At 34.1% G+C, this 15,260-nt stretch overlaps 1 non-coding gene across 1 annotated transcript; it reads right to left on the bottom strand.

Moving 5' to 3' along the window:
- Positions 1–4,010: 4,010 nt before the first annotated feature.
- LOC121224822 (small nucleolar RNA R71) lies at positions 4,011–4,117 on the bottom strand. Its single transcript, XR_005922566.1, has one exon. It is a non-coding gene; the product is annotated as a small nucleolar RNA R71 (small nucleolar RNA).
- Positions 4,118–15,260: the final 11,143 nt, after the last annotated feature.

Genomic DNA, 15,260 nt, shown 5'->3' with positions numbered 1-15,260 from the left:
TGCACTAATAAGCCCCTTTAAAATTAACCTATCATTTTTCACCATGTCTCATGTTGATCCCTATTTAATAATTCCTCATGCAATTGGCAAAATTAAGGCATGAAACTTCCACATATGCATGTACACACATAATAAACATAGAATATAACAATTAATTATCTTCATAACTCGGTTTTGTGGTCCCGAAACCACTTCCCGACTAGGGTAAATTTTGGGCTGTTACACTCACTAAGCATTCAAAATTCTTACCGACATTTTCCTTCTCTTATAGATAGTTGACTTACAAAGTGTGTCGATTGGATGGCCTCAAAGATCACATTATCCCTCTATCAAATCATTAGACTTAGCTCGATTAAGCTTAGTATTGTGGCATATACATAGGTGGTTATATATGTGACATTTTGTGAATGGATGGTTTTGGTTTAAACTTCTGTTAAAGTTGATTTGGGATGTTAATGTCTACTTTGCATAAATTTATGTTTTTGCTATATGATAACCCCTATGTGCAAGTCATTATAAATGACCATTTTGAATATAGAAATTATTGTAGTGTATAAGTACGTATATGTTTTGGTAAGGCAAGAAACTAGATATACGACCATTATATTATTAAGATGAATGTGAAATGGCATGGTTAAGTGTTGGTCGGGATGGTTGAAAAGCATGTGAAGTAAGTTGAATAGAATTAAGTTGTTTTGGTTTGATTTGGTGACAACTTGTGGCATATTGGTTTGAATGATGTGAGAATGGTTAGTTGCATTGTTTTGGGATGAAATTTGGTCAGTTTTGTGTAGGTACGGATGTGCAATTATGCACCAAATGAGTTAATAGTATAATTGGCTTAAAATAGCTACCAAATGGCTTGATTTTAACCAAAAACAAAGCCCTCGTCCCGACGACCACATTTCCTCATTGCAATGTCAGATAGACAATATGTGACATCGGCCCAGGATTTTCAAATTTTATAATTTTGTCCTATTTCACACTTAGGTCAACAAAAGGGCTTTTGTAAGCTCGATTAAAAGTATAATTGAATTGTATATCATAATAATTGAGTGTTTATGACATGATTGATTATTTGAAAGATTTATTTATGATATAATTGATTTGAAATTTTAAAATTGTTGTAAATTAGTCATTGTTGAATTTCGGGTTGATTCTAGAGCATAAAGCTAGTATAAGACCTAAGAAAGGTTTTACTTGGTGATTATTAATTGAATTGGCTATGATTGTACAATTTATGTTTAATTTGAATGTTAAATGTTCGTATTTTTTCGGATAGCGACTATAGCATCCCATAACTCAAACCTAACGATAGGGTCGGGTGAGTGGTGTTACAAATGGTGTATTCTTTCAAAACTAAAAGAGATTGTAACACCTCTGATCTGAATCCGTCGCCGAATTAGGGTTACGAAGCATTACCGATCAAAACACAGTTCAAAATAGTTATTCAATACAATTCAAGCACAAAGTAATATAATCTCCTTTACAATTTTTTTTCTACAAGTCAAATTCGTATATTTGAATCACATAGTCATCCAAAATCAATCATACTTTTCTAGTCGTTTCACATATACGAATCATGCTTCAATATTCAACTATATCAATATCATTTATCTAATCAAATTACTAAGCAACCAACAATCATCAAAATCATAGTGCACATGCTTCATAAATACAAAGTTCGAACCATGTGACCATCAATTACATGGCATTCGAATACCTAAATCATAATCAAACATAATTCATCTCATAAACCGAGCATACATTAAGACCTCCTTTAGTACAATTTCATGCCTTTAACTAAATCCTAACATACTAATTCCACCATTCAATATTAAGCTAAACATACTATTTCATAACCTAATACAAACATCAACATGTCACTTATAACTATATATATAACCAACGAAACATACCTAAAACATAGTCATTAGTCACCATTTAGAACCGTACATAAATAACCAATACACAATCAATATATATTCATCATATAACCTATAGGAACATACACCATAAGTCAAAAAAAATACATCCGTCATTTACCTCATTACTCAAACCAAATTATATGACCATCAACCACACAAAATATACCATATAACATACTTCTAAAATGAGCTAATTACATGGCCCAATATACACGAACATTAGCATCATTATCAAACCAATTTCGTATGGCTATATATATACAGATCAAAATGAACCATATCGAAAATAGACTATACATGCCATACGTCAAAGCTACAAACTCTTAAAGTACTGAAATATCAATTGATAGTGTGACGATGTTCCTTGACGATCCCCGAACTCGAGCTAGCTTTACCTATCTATAAAACAAAAAAAATGCACGAAGGAAGCTTCGAAAGCTTAGTAACTCATAAGCAAATAATTCATTACAAGAACATATATAATTCAATTTGGAATAGGCCAAATTTAACTAATCTCATACACTTATACAATCATTTTTCTCATATAATCCAAATTACCACATTAAGTAACTTCACTTACCTTATTTTTTTTCAATGAACATATAAACCTCATACGTACCCGAATCATTTAGCTCAATTTCACATTTGAACTCATTTTAACATTGCCCATTAAACCATTAGAAATCGTTAAGGATACTCGGACACACATATATCACATACAATGCCATATCCCATATATGATCTTACATGTTATCACATATCGATGCCTCTGTCCCAGACAGGGTCTTACACGAATCATATACGGTGCCAATATCCTAGACATGGTCTTACACGAAATCACATCTCGAAAGTCCTAACATCATGGCATACGTATCCCATACAATTCCTATGGCTCATACGGGGCTTTCGGACGTCGTAATTCAATCAATTCAAGCTCGAAACAGGTCATCCCATGCTCAGTTCAATTCGACAACATATATATTTGTATATAAAATTGAATTTAAGAACATTTATTTACTTATGAACATACCTCGTTCAGAAACGAACAAATCGAAACGACTATTTGACATCTTTCGACTTTTCCTAATCTAATTCTGATTTCTTTCTTTCTTGATCTAAATAAATTGAAACTTAACTTATTTAATCACATATCCATTTAATTTCATCCAAAGACACATAAATGGGCATTTTGCACTTTAGCCCCTAAAATTTCATATTTTCTCAATTTAGTCCCTATTTCACAATCCTCGAAGTACTTCTATACTTCATTGTATACCTATATTACAACATGATCGATATACTTACGGAAACCACCTAACTTTTATATTTGGTCGCAGTATTCACACTCTAGACGTTAGTACATCCAGAGGTAGTCAAGTTATTGGCGTCATTGCCGAGAAGGCAACGCCGCTGAATTGATTTTATTTTTGTGTTTAATAGGATAGTTAGGAAATTTTTAAATTATAGATAAGATTTTTATTTATATTTTCCTTTACTAACATTTTTCTTTTCTATGTGGTTTTAGTATATGACTCATCCACTAATCCAGAAAGCATTATTCACCGTAATCGTCGACAGAAACAACATCATTTGCAAAATAAGCCACCTGATATAGTTAATCCACCATGCGATAATCCACTCTTCGACGAACCTAACTTACAAGATCTACCACCACCATCATAATTACCAATAAAGCCACCAATGGCTCTAGAAAGGTGCACACTTTGAGACTATGCACTATTGAATCTCAATATGGTACAAAAAAGCATCACAAGGTCGGCCTTAATGGAAAAAAATTTTAAAATAAATCTAATGATGATCCAGATGATACAAAATAATCTATAGTTCAAAGGGACTATGACGGAGGACCCAAATTAGCACATAAAATGATTTCTCCAACTTTATGTTACGCTTAAATTTAATGGGGTCACTGAAGACGCTATTCATTTTCAGTTGTTCCCTTTCTCCTTAATCAGTAACACCTTTTCTTAGTTAGATTTGCAAGCACCAGGATCCATAATGACATGGAATGAACTTGCAGAAAAGTTCTTATGCAAGTTTTTTCCTATTAGCAAAACGGTCCAACTAAGGAGAGAGATTGCAACATTTAAATAGTTGGAAGGAGAAAGTTTTCACGAAGCTTAGGAACATTTTAAGTTGCTCATACAAAGATGCCATCACCATGGTCTACCTGAATGGATACAGTTGCAGATGTTCTACAACGGGCTGGATGCACATTTTAGATTGGGACTAGATAGAGTCATAGGAGGAGCCTTGATAAACAAAATATACAAATATTCATATGAACTGATAGAAAACATGGCAATGAATTATTGCCAGAGGTCGGATGAGAGGTTCACTTACGGCCAAAGACCATCTACGACCAAAGTTGTCCATGAGGAAGACAAGAACCAACAAATAATGGATAAGCTTAACTAAATAGAGTTGACATCCAGTAGGCCCATGATGCATGATGCAAATTGAACAATTGGCCAATACCCTGATATCCAAGCTAAAAATATAAACTACATCGGTAATAAGGGTGGAAATCCCTATTCAAACACTAATAATCTCAGCTAGAGAGACCACCTATATTTGAGATGGGGCAATAATCAAGGAATAGATAACAATTCTAACCCAAATAAACAAAATTTCTCTTACCAACCTCCATATTTACAAAAACCTCAGGAAAGGGCCAACTCTAATGACCATATTGTATGTGGTTAAAAACTAGATTGAATTGAGGGAGAAATGCAATCAATGTGAACAGATGTAAGAAAAGTACAGTCTTATTACACTCAAACATGAACCACGTTGACTAAGCTTGATGACCAAATGAGCCAATTGATAAGCATGATGGGAGACATCAAAAGGCAAATTGGCACAAGCATTCCAAGCAACACTAGAAATAATCCTCAAAGAGATGGGAAGGAGCAAGTGAAAGCAATAGCACTCTATTCGGGTAAAGTACTGAGTAGCCCGAATAACCTTACTCAAGAGGAAGATGAAGAGTATGTCAATGTTTTTCAAGAGGAGACCCCTCAACAAGACGATACTGAACCAGAGCCAGAAATAGTAGCTAAGTCGACAGCTGAGTCAGAGATTGCACAGAACATAGAACTCATCCTCGTAAAGATAACATTCTCCTCGTGGCTAAAACAAAGAAAAATAGGATAAAGCAGCATTTGTAAGTTTTCTAAACTTATTCAAATCGCTTAACATTAATTTGCCCCTAATTGACTTAACTCAGAAAATTTCGAAATACGCAAGGTACCTAAAAGAAATTATGGCTAGGCATAAGAACCTTAAAAAGGGAGACCAGGTTAACTTAAACGCAACCTGTAGTGTGATAATTACAAAGCATATTCCCCCAAAGTTAAAAGACCAAGAAAGCTTCATAATTCCAATAAAGATAGGGGACATCAACTTTAGTAAGGCCCTCTGTGACCTAGAAGCCAATATAAACTTAATGTCCCTATCAATTTATAAGAAACTCAGGTTAGGGGAACTAAAAAACACGCACATCACACTACAGCTGGCTGACAAGTCTTTAGTACAACCAAAAGGGGTGCTTGAAGATGTGTTGGTTACGGTGCATAAGTTTAGAATCTCGGTCGATTTTGTAATTCTAGACTTTGAGGAAGACAATGAAATCCCTATTCTATTAGGAAGACCTTTTCTAGCCACATCTAGGTCCACCATTAATTTATAAAATAATGAGTTAATCATGAAATCAATGGTGAGACTGAAGCATTTAAATGCAGTAACCTACCGAAGGAGGGACATAAACAAAAGTTAGGGAACACATGTTATGAGATATCTGTAAATTGTCCTAACAACCTTGATCCAACAAAGGTATATTCTATGCTAAATGTAGGACAAAAAAGCAAATTTAAAGAATGAGACAAGCGGAGTAAATTGGAGTGTCATAATAGACGTATAAACAACCAACAGACAGAAAGTCCAAGTGCATATTAGCGGAGCTGAAGAATGAATCAAGTAGTAGCACCTGATAACTAACAAAACATGTTATTTTTGTATCAAATTAGTGTAATTTAATAAACTTAAACATTGTTGACTGAATAAGAATAAGATTAATTAAGTAGATTAGGATTTCAATTTTTTTTGAATTATTTCAAAGTAGGATCTGTATGTATCGAGCACTTTGCAAATCAAGGAAAAGGGCCAGAATAAGGCTGGTGTCGCAACACTGATCCCATACTTGAAAAATTCCAAAACTCAGCTCGATGTCTCGAAACGGGTACCCTTTTGTCGCAACATCAAAGACAATGGCCTCAGGATTTCAAATTTTCAAAGTGTGTCACGATATCGAACAACAGGAGACTGCTAGGGGTGTCGCAACACGGAACCCCTGTGTTGCAACATCACTGCGAAAAATTGTAAGGTTGACCCAACTCACTACGCAACCCGCCTGCTAATACCTTATTTTCACCCGATTTTTAACCTAAAATACTACTTTTTAAACTGAAACACTCCTAACACTAATCCTAATCTCCATTTGACTCTAAAACATTCAAAACCTCTCAACTTCTCCTAAATCCTTATTTTTAACACTTCTACTTATTACTTTTTCTCCTATGTTGTAATTTTTCTTGTTATTTTCTTTTGTTTCTCTTTTGTGTAGGTAAAAGCCCCACATCAACAACAAAGTTGCAAAAAAGACTCAAAAGGAATCACAAGCATTCAACATTACGAGGTCAAGGGTTCCTTTTTCAACTTTTACTGTTACATTGATTAAATTGAGAAACACATTGCTTGATTATTTGGTTATCTAGTTAAGAAAGTTAGAAAAATTCCTCATAGGAAATCCAGAAGAACCAATGAACAAGAAACACTTGAGGTCGTAAATCCCTCCAACTTTTCAAACCCAAACATTGAAAAAAATTTCTTAGAACTTCAAGGAAAAACGTTTATACAATAGAGGGCTTTCAAACCATCGATGGTCTTGTACAAAGAAATATGGGCATTAGCTTGGTACCAAAGGTGGGAACGTTTTAGCATAACCCCCCAAAGACCCCGCTGTAATCCCTGTGGTACAGGAATTCTGGGCATCATTTAGGGACCAAGAGTTTAGGCGACCCTATGATGCTATTTGGGAAATAGTAACAGTCAGAGGTAAAGAGGTACTCGTAATCCCTAGAGAAATTTTTGAATTTTACATACTTTTAAAACATAGATTTGGTTTCACATACTTTTAAAACATAGATGTGGATAACATTGTAAACTATTCGACCGAAGGTCAAGGTGAATGGAAGCACCGACCAGGTACCGATATCCTCACTTCGTTTAATCAGGCAATTGTGTTTCCTATGTCGCAAATGTGGATGCAATTCTTATGCACTTGAATTACTCCTGCTTTAAATGTCTCTAATATTAATACTTTTAGAGCTATATTGTTGTATGGTATTTTGTAGAAAAAAATAGATATGCGTTGGGTGATGGATCTATCATAGCATGAAATTATGCATAAGTGGCCATTAGGTCGAGGTTTTCTTCCCTCATCTAGTGACTGTGCTATGCAAAAACACTAAGGTTCCAATGGCAACAAATGAATAGTTCATGAGGCCAATGAAGAGTCTAATTAGAGATTTAATGTATACATAATACATCAAGCTTCAACAAAAGCATATTAAGGATTGGAGCCAACATCGGAAAGAAAAGATGGACGTCCAATGTGACTAAAAAGAAAAACACCATCAAAATCTCAGAGAGGGTCAGAGAGAAATAGCATCCTAATTTAGAATGGGTCATACGGTGGATGCAGGAGATGGGACCAATGGGGTTGGAATTTGTACGACAAAAGGGTATGAGAATACCCGACTTACCCTCAAATAAATATTTCCCAATGCAATTCCATCATTCATCTGAGGCACAATGAAGCGAGGAAGAAAAAGGTAATGATGAGGATGATTAGGAAGGCGAGGAGAAGGAGGAAAACATGGAGCACGACTCTCAAGAGGAGGATGACGATTATTATGAGGTGACATTTCAGCCGCAACAATCCATGCAGACATGGCCGATCATTTACAGCCCAACTCAACATGCACATTTGTTAGGTGGGGGTTTCTCTTGAGGCCATATCTTGGGCAAGGGAAAAGCTCCAATAGAAAGGTAGAAGCCACCCCAATTCGTAGGATAGTATTAGTAAATATATATATGTGTTTTTTTTTTAAATTTTCTATGCAGGAACCCTACACGAGGAGAGCACTACATTTTTGAGCTTTAAATAAATAAGGAAGGAGAAACCCACCATAAGGCTATAATAACGTCACAATCAATCGGGTAACTTCTTTCTTGTATTTTTTAGAGCTATATATTAGGGACAATGTGATATCTAAAGTGTGTTAGGGTAACATAGGAAATTTAATTGTTTATCTTATGCTTTTTTTATTTTTTTTTTATTTTTTTTCTAAAGTATGTTTGAGATTATAGAAATATAAGTGATTGGTTAAGAGCATGTATTTAGGTTGATTGAGTTTATTGTAAATTTGGCATGATAGTGAATGATTTTAAATTTTCAATTATTAGACTACTAAGTTCTATATATTACAAAATAAATAGGCATTTAGTAATTGAATATACCAAATGAAAGATAGAATATAGGGAAATTAGAATTCTAGTATTAATAGTAGATGATTAGAGTTGTGATTATTTAGTCGATTAAATTCAAGAATATTGAGATACCTAAGGATGACCTAAGGTATTGCTTGGTATAAACTGAGAGCCGAAAGGCCAACCTATGCATCGACCTTTAGTACCTATATTTGAGCCGAAAATCACTTCTTGAAGAACCTTCATACAAAACCTAAAGCCCAAATTTATATTGTACTTATCCTTTTTCTTTGGTCTCTGAACTACACGAACTTAGACGTTAGGACATACATATTGAGGGATAGGTAGAGAGACATAACAGTGATTTTATAACATCAGAGTGAAATAGGAAGAAACAGTGTGATATAATAATTATAGGTCAAGCTAAAGTGTGCAAATAAAAGAAAATTTTAGAAAATTACAAAATGAGGGGAAAAAGTACTAGAACAATAAAAAAGCATTGTGAATGAGATAGCATCGGAAAAGTCAAAGTGATCAAAAAATAAGGTCACAAAATTATAAATCTCAACCATTAGTCCGCAAAAAAACTTATAAGCTGGCCATAGTTACTATTATTACATTGTGACTTCCTACATAGAGAAATAAGGACAATGATAGAAGGAGAAATAAGGCGATGAGCAGGAAAGGGTTACTAAAGGGGATGAATAGGGAACACTACAATGCACCAAACTAATTTTGTGCTTGAACCCATTTTGATGCTCCATGTTCTTGAATTTCATACAAACCTTAAGCCTTAGAACGTTACAAGCTGAAAAGCCCTATGTGACTTAGGTAACTCTATTTGTGAGTACATATTGTATTGAGTAATTGTAATAATATTTCTCTATATTTTGCTAGTATAATCAAATTACCTATATGATTTCTTGATGGATCAATATATTCGATGACCTTTTTGTTTATATATTTTGTAATATATTGAACTTAGGTTTTTGAGGTTGAGAGTGATAAGTCGTTTACATATCATGCTAGAATTATGTCTATTTACGATTACTCATATTTGTTTCACTCCTAAATTAATCCCTATATCATACTTGCTCAAAGGTCATCATTTGTTTTATGTTTTTATTTTTTATGTTTTCTTGATTAAGATCAAGCATTGACTTAAGTGTGGTGGAATTTGATCTGCTGCAATCCGTTGTAGCATATTAAACTATTTTTCGTACTTAATGAGCTCGAAGGAAAATAATTCTGTTATGTTTTTCGCCAAATGGTGAATTTTAGCAAAGCATCCTTCAAAAGGGCGTATTGATAAATTCACGCAACATTCCAACCCAAGACTTTAACTGATAAATCACCTCATTCTTACTTTGGCTTACTAGATTATATGCCAACAGCACATGGGTATGATCTACGACGAGTGGGCTGTTATAGTACTAATAACAGGTCCTTCCAAAATGCGAATATAAGAGGAACTGGTAGAAGCATCTTGAATGCAGACATATGTGAAAGGAAAGGGTATTTCCTTCAAAGTATTTGCGAATAAGCATCCACCATTAAGAGTCTGCCAGAGTTGACGAATAAACCAACATTGGCTTGAGGAAACAAAATGGTTCTTCAGATTTTAAATTTCTAAGTATTTTTTGATAAAGAGGATGCCAGAAAAAAGAAGTTCACCAAAAACTATATCAGGTGAAACATCTGCCAAGGATTAATAAAAAAAGAGGACGTCCATTAGGACTATCTTTAAGACAAAGATGTTGCAATGACCAACAAATGAAAACAAAAGTCTGCTAGAGACTACCTTATAAAAGGGAAGGTCGACTAACATAATCTAGCAAGGAGAGAGTTCGTTGAGAACTATCAATGGCTGGGAAGTCCATTAGGACTACCTGATTGAAGAAATATTTATTCAATTTATCTTATAAGGACAGTTCTGTAAGAAAATCGTAATGTTTGACTATCTACCAAAACCTATATCTCGAAGGCCACTTACGAGGATGTAAGTAGACGGGTCTTCCTCTGGAAGGTTATATGCACAAGCTAATTCATAATAAGGTAATTTTTAGGAAATAGGTAAGTCTATATTGAATTCAAGGTGGAATGAATGGATCTGGGTAAAAGTCCTCCATTGTGGCAAGATACCTACAAGTCCGCCAATGGTAGTCATCATTCCACATAATTTCTTATATGGTTATTTGTTGATGAGTCAAACCAGAAAGGTAAAATGAAAGTCTACGATGAAGCTAGACAATGTCAAGTCTTAGGAAGGGTTGTTAGAAATACTACAATTACAAATAAATCAGCCCGATATGTTTGTCAATGATTCGTTCAAGGACGCATATTTACGCCAGTCAAACGGGATTTCCTATGAACTCAGAGAGTTTAATTATGTGCATTATTTTTCTCAAACTCCTGAGCCTTTAAAAGTCACTTAATGATATTGATGTATAAATTCTTAGTAAGTTCTTTTGAACTTACTTATATTTTAACTTGAGTGCAGGGTCAAGCAATAACTCGAGTTGTGTTTGGAGGGACCATGTAACACCCTTCACCCGACTCGATGAATTGGATCCGAGTATTGGGTGTTATTCCCTATGATAGATGTATCTTAAACTTTTAGTCTATGCACGAGTTCTATCTATGAATATGACAAAATTTCTTATGGGTGTACATTGTATGGTTTACATATACAATTCATAGTAATAAAATTTTTGTATTCCCTATTTCAACTCTCAGTCTACTGTAAACACATTGGAACATAGCTCAAACTTAAACACACCGCTTAAGTTCTACTATATGCATAACAGCTCATTGTGCCACTTCCTTTTTGGTGTAGCCTTGGCATCGTCCTTCGACGCATACTCCTTTATGACCTGAAATAGGAAAAATATTTAGTAAGTTCATAAGAACTTAGTGAGATAAGCTTTAAATACTTATTTCATTATACCAAAGTATGATAAATGCTTTGCATGTCTTCTATATATGATAAATGTTTTGCATGTCTTCTATATGTCCTTTGACTTTTCCTTATTCCTTCTAGCAGTTACCTCACTAAGATTTCAGATTGTAATTACTTCTTTTTGTTTTTAACCTTTGTCTTTATCTCTGTGTCTTTTTAAGGACTTATCTTCCTTTCATATTCATTAAGCCTTCACTCCACTAGGCTCCAAATTTGAGGTCCAAACTCAAATGATTTTTTCTTTCCCTTAAATGTACTATATATTTTTCACTTTCTAAGTTCCTTCTTAATTCTCATCTTTACATAGTCCTTATTACTTCATTTACTTCACTAACAGGCTTAAATCTTATTTCATACTTACTAACTTCATCACTAATTTCGGGTGAGGTGAGGTAAACTACACGTATTACTTCACACAGAGTTAGCCCATATCTTCCTTACTTTAGGGTACTATCTATACATGCTTATAACACATATTTAGATTCACCACCTATTTTGACATTCTCTACTTCACTGTTCATTTCTTGCATTTTGCTGAGTTTGCCCATTCATTTACATACGGTGCCTTTCTTTCAGTGTTCCCTAGATACTTAGTCCTTTCTACTTTTCTCATACGTTATCTCTTACTGTTACCATACCTTTCGAGTTCTATCTTTACCTTTTCCTTCAAAGAACCATTCATGCCATTCTTCCTTTGTTCGCCAAAGTTCTTTTCCTTTCGTTCATCGTTTACCCCAAAGATGTTCTCTTGGATAAAATCAACACTAGTCATTCTTAAATGGCACCATGAAGGCATTCCTTTAATAAAGGTCGCCACAAAGGCTTTTGTAACCTCCCCAACCCTACCTAGACAATAGACTCGAATTTGGGGGATTACATTAACCATCGAAGTGGCTCAATCTTTATCAAAAATCAATTTTCCTTCTAAAACTCATGTTTATTCAGGTGATTTACAATTTATATTCTAGTTTAACTTATTAAATATAGTAGCGGAATTAAAACGTAAGTCTTTTTAATAAAACAATTCGTTTAATCACATAATAACAAATAATAACCTAAATTTTATAATCTATATTGAATGAGATGCATTTAACAATTAAACTAAAACTAAATCCCAAACCATAGTTCATAATAAAAAAATAAAAAATAACTTTACCTCCTAAAGAATTAATGTGAGTGTTGTGTATGCGTCCTAGCCTGAAGGATTATTTGTAAAGATGGAAATTAGAGAGAGAGCTAAGGAAGCTCAATGTAAGTCCCGTTACAATAAACCAAATCATTCAATAATAAATAACATCATACATCATTATCAAGAATAACAATCGGTTATAAATATCTGCCAATTTCAAATACGATAATTCGATGTTGCTACTTTAGTCAAACAATAATAATATCCTCAAACATAGACAATCAATTGAATCAATCTCAGAGTTCCTCATATTGTTCACGAAATTTATATACACATAAATAAGTTCAACCATTTCATCAAGCAAATTTAGTCAAGTCTACATAAATTTTCAAATATGCCATACAAAAATCGGTTTAAAAATTGATTGTGCTACCCCCAACCACTAGCGCTCCAAAAATAAGGAGTTCCCTAGAACTCTCTCCACCATCACTCCACTTTGCGGACTTAATACCATATTCGGATTCAGGTAATTATAGATAAAAGTTGTCGGTAAGTGCGAAAACACGACCATCTTACAGAGAATAGTTGTTAGAGGGACCGTGAGAGCATAGTTTGGATCTGCTGTAACTGGGGGTACAGAACAACATCGTCGCAGTTGGAATCTTCTGTAACTGTGAGTACACAGTGAATGATTATATGCAGATAAACTATCAGTTCTTCTACTGACCATATCAACCCAACATATACAAATGCAATACAAATATATTTCAAGACATTAAATCAATATATCGTTTACTTTTATCTCTTAGCCAATAAATGACAATCATAAAAAAAATTAGACATCCAATTCTTCCAACAATTTAGGCATTCGGATCATTCAATCGAGTATTCATAAAATACAAGAAACATTAATCATTATTCATTATTCGGGAAATCAATCAAGAATTATTCAATCAATAAATTGAATCATCCATATATCTTGTTGTTCTATTCCTAATCTAAGACTTAATTGCATAATCTAGTTCTCTAAATGCCATTAAAAACCTAATCAGGGACTGATTTAAATTAAATAATAAAATTTGAGACAAACCTAAATTTTTTTAGTTTCAGGGGCCACATGACCGTGTGACCGGACCGAGTGCAAAGCCCGAGGCTGTGTGCGATTCGAATAGGTGAGGTGCAGGGGCCACACGACCGTGTGATAGGATCGTGTGTGAAGGGAAGATGCAAAAGATTGCAGAGGGACATGGCAATGTGTAAAGCCATGTGATCCACACGAGTTGGCCACACACTCTTGTGTTAGGTCGTGTGTGACTGGGTAGTTTCAAATTCTGATTCAATTTTTAGTAAAAGAACACACACTTGACTTCTTGGGTCTCATACGAGGGTCCTCACGTCCAAGTATAATTCGGATTACCTACATGGGTCTTTTTATTAAAAAAATGTGAGAATTAATTATGGATTCCAAGGTTTAGAGGTTTTTCAACAAAATTGTAAAAGATTCATAACGGATGAAAAATCTAATAAGAATAATTATTTTCCAAAATTGATGAGATCTAGCTATTAGGAAAAGTGAAAAGCTTACCGATCTTGATAGAAATTTAGAAATTAATGGCATGAAACTGATCTACCGTAATTCAGTGTAGCAAATTAAACTAGTTTTCTCACTTAAAGAGCCTGAATACAAGCATTTTTGTTATATTTTAGTTAAGTTTCTTTAGCTTTACTTACATTCAATAAAATGTGCAAATTGAGTCTTCTATTGACCTTAAGGGCCGGATGATGCCTAAGAGAGAGCTAACGTACCTTGTGAGTGTGCAGGAGACCATTAGAAGGCATTTTAGACCGATACTGGACGCTATGTCACAACACGAGAAGCCCGATGTCACAACATAGAGAGCAAAATGGAAAACATACGAAACTGCCTTCGATGTCATGACACAGACTTGATTTACTCTGTTCTTCTATCTCTTAAATTTTATTTATTTTATGTTACTTTATTTTATTACTATAATAACTTTAAGGAAAAGATTAAGGGTTGTCTGGCAATTAACCCTTTTTGGTCGAAATCAAGGAAAAATTAAAAGAAATGAGGTAAAACCAACGTGACTTAAACCTAAGATCAAGGGAATGGAAAAGATAAAACTTGGCCATTGGGCTAATGCCCATTCTCATGGCCATACTTTACCACCAATAATACATAAGCTTCTTTAACCTTGGTTTCTTAAGTGTAGAAAAATAAAAGGGAAAAATGGAAAAGGTGGGATTTGAACCTTGATTTTCTAAAGATTTTACTAAGCTCTTAACCACTAATATTAGGATCTAATTTATGTAGGTTTTAAAATTCCAACCTCTCAATTTTAGGGTGTTACAATTCTCCCCTCCTTAAAGGAATTTTGTCCTTGAAATTTTCCTACTGATGTGTTAACTATTTAGCAACCAAAACTCCTTATTCAAACACCACACTTTCGCTGCGCTACTCTAATTCCTACTTTTATTTTATTTTATTTTATTTTATTTTATTAAACACCCTACATGAACTTATGAACTACAGAAATCCTAAACTTTTTTTCTAAGGTAGAATACTTATGATATCGTCGAACTTATCTGATACGACCCCGGCCTCGTTGATGAATCCGAGTCGTTTTCGTTGCCCAATCGTCCTAACGAT

Source organism: Gossypium hirsutum, chromosome D12, assembly GCF_007990345.1.
Source record: "Gossypium hirsutum isolate 1008001.06 chromosome D12, Gossypium_hirsutum_v2.1, whole genome shotgun sequence".
Classification (NCBI taxonomy): domain Eukaryota; kingdom Viridiplantae; phylum Streptophyta; class Magnoliopsida; order Malvales; family Malvaceae; genus Gossypium; species Gossypium hirsutum.
The sequence above is the reverse complement of the archived record's forward strand: the minus strand, read 5'-3'. Positions and strand labels throughout refer to the sequence as shown.